Source organism: Musca domestica, unplaced genomic scaffold (assembly GCF_030504385.1).
Source record: "Musca domestica strain aabys unplaced genomic scaffold, Musca_domestica.polishedcontigs.V.1.1 227, whole genome shotgun sequence".
Taxonomy (NCBI): domain Eukaryota; kingdom Metazoa; phylum Arthropoda; class Insecta; order Diptera; family Muscidae; genus Musca; species Musca domestica.
In genome coordinates, this window is record NW_026712267.1 from 825,871 (window position 1) to 829,101 (window position 3,231).

Below are 3,231 nucleotides of genomic sequence, written 5' to 3' on the forward strand. Positions count from 1 at the left end.
TGTCAAACATGGAGGATTCAAATAAAAATAAAGTTTCAATGCAAAACAGTGAAAACCAGAGTTGCAACACGCACAAAGTATTGGGCTGTATCAATTTATTTAAAATTATTCCGGTAATAATATATGGCAATGGAAACAAATTTATAGAAACATTTGCGTTTATCGACGACGGTTCTTCAACCAGTTTAATAGATGAACAGATCGTCAACGACCTAAATCTTTCCGGAACCAATGAACCTTTATGTCTTAAATGGACTGGTAACGTCGAACGAAATGAAAACAGTTCTCGTAGACTTTGCTTAAGTGTGGCAGGTCCCAACAAAAAAGTTCATACAATAGAAGTTCGAACAGTGAAACATCTTTCTTTACCGAGGCAAAGTCTTGACTTTAAAACTCTTGTGCAGGATTTTCCTTATCTGACTGGATTACCTGTAAACGGTTACGTTGATGTCACTCCACGATTATTGATTGGTCTAAACAATTCTAACCTATGCGTTTACAACAATATAAAAGAAGGAAATATCAACGAACCTGTGGCAATTCGGACCCGTCTTGGGTGGTTAGTGTACGGTGCAATGGGAAATAAGTTTATAGAACACCATCACTGCCATTCGGATGAATGCAATAATAAGATTCTATCGGATTTAATGAAATCGTTTTACTCTTTGGAAACTGCCGGTGTAGATGGTGCAAAAACAATAATGAGTAAGGACGACGAAAAAGCCATGTCCATCTTAGAGAAGTGTACTATACAAAGAGCAGATGGACACTACGAAACCTCTTTGTTGTGGCGAGACGACAATGTACAAATGCCAAAGAGTTACGATATGGCACTGAAAAGGTTTAAATGTTTAGAGAAAAAATTAAAAAGTGACCGTCATTTAAATGATATTTTCAATAAAACAATTTCTGAATATATTTCAAAAGGCTTTATAACCAAGACAGAAAATTATCGCGACCAGCCAAGGAAAGAGAAAAAGGTTTGGTATTTACCAATTTTCCCAGTTTTTAATAAAAACAAGCCTGGGAAAACCAGAATCGTTTGGGATGCAGCTGCGAAAGCCCATGGCATTTCTTTAAACGATATGCTGATGAAAGGTCCAGATATGTTGGGTTCGCTTCCATCAATTCTCATTCGTTTTCGTGAAAAAGCTATCGCCATTTGTGGTGATATAGAGCAGATGTTTCACCAGGTGTTTATAAGGGAAGAAGATCGTAATGCCCAGCGATTTCTATGGCGTACAGAGAGCGAAGGAGAACCTGACATTTATGTTATGAACGTGATGATTTTCGGAGCGTCATGTTCACCATGCATATCGCAGTACATTAAAAATACTAATGCCGATAAATTTAAGGGAAAATATCCTACAGCGGCTGCGGCTATAAAAAACAACCATTATGTCGATGACTATTTAGATTCAGTTGACACAGTTGAAGAAGCAATTACCTTAGCCAAAAATGTTAAATATATTCATGGAACGGCTGGCTTTAATATCAGAAACTGGATGTGTAATAACAAAAGTGTTTTAGCTGCAATGAATGGTATCAATAGTCAACAACATAAGAGCCTTAATCTCGGAAACGAAATTATAGTAGAGAAAGTTCTTGGTGTTTTTTGGAAACCAATAGACGACACTTTTACGTTTAAACTTTCGCTAAATATTGCCAACAATATATTGACAGAAAATAAAATCCCCTCAAAACGGGAAATATTAAGAATTTTGATGTCAATATATGATCCTTTAGGTCTCATTGGACACTATTTGATGTACCTAAAAATAATACTTCAGGATGTATGGAGGAGCGGCGTAACGTGGGATGAACAATTACAGCCCCATCATTTAGCGAAGTGGACTAAATGGCTATCATTTTTACCGGAAATTGAAAACATTTCAATACCGCGGTGTTACCTCCAATATTTTAGTGATTATCACGATGTTGACGTACAACTGCATACATTCGCTGATGCCAGCGAAAATGGCTATGCAGCAGTTTCCTATTTCAGAATTTCGAATGGTATCGACGTCGTCGTATCACTTGTGGGTTCAAAAACCAGAGTTGCCCCACTTAGAGTAGCCTCCATTCCACGTTTGAATTAATGGCAGCAGTAATTGCGTCACGTTTTGCCAATAGTATCAAAAAGAGTACAACCATAAAACTTAGCCGAATGACATTTTGGTCCGATTCTAAAACTGTCATTAGTTGGTTAAATCAGATCAAAAGAAGTACCATCAATTCGTGGCTTTTCGGGTAAGCGAAATTCTCGACACGACTGATTTAGATGACTGGCGATGGATTTCCGGCAAATTAAACGTGGCAGACGAAGCTACAAAGTGGTCCAAACGTGGGCCTGACTTATCTAATCACAGTAGATGGCAAAATGGTCCAAGTTTTTTGAAAGAAGACCCAAGTCTGTGGCCGATACATACTGGCATAAATGCTAATATTGACTGTGAACTTAAACAAAATTTGTTTCATGTTAAAGAAATTCACCACTTGGTTACAATTGAGCGCTTTTCTCAGTGGCGCAGAGCGCTTAGGTCGGTTGCCTATGCCATACATTTCATAAACAAACTTAAAAAGAGTTCCGAGCCAAATAACATATCTCAATGCGAACTAAAAACGGCGGAGATCATTCTCATTAAGCAAGCTCAAATGGACAAATATTTCAATGAAATAACAACGATGAAAGGTGGTGGTAAAATTAGCAAAAGTAGCTCTCTTTATAAGCTCTCTCCTTTTTTAGACGACAAGGAAGTTTTACGTATTGATAGCCGAATAGAACACGCCGATGTTCCAGATGAATTTAAACACCCAGCAATTATGCCAAAACAACACTACATCACCGAGCTAATATTACTTCACTTTCACGCAAAATACAATCATGGAAATCACGAGACCGCCATAAATGAAATTCGACAACAATATTATGTGCCTCGCTTAAGAACTACGTATAGAAAAGTTATACGAAAATGTCAAATGTGCAAAGTTAGTAAGGCAGAACCAACATATCCACAAATGGCAAGACTTCCAAGGGCTAGACTGTCGGCACATGTTGCACCCTTTACATTTACGGGCCTGGACTTTTTTGGCCCAATTTTGGTAACTGTCAATCGGCACAAGGAGAAAAGATATGGCGCATTGTTTACCTGTCTAACTATACGAGCTGTGCACATTGAGATAGTACATTCTCTAACCACCAGTTCTTGTATTTTAGCAATACGGAATTTC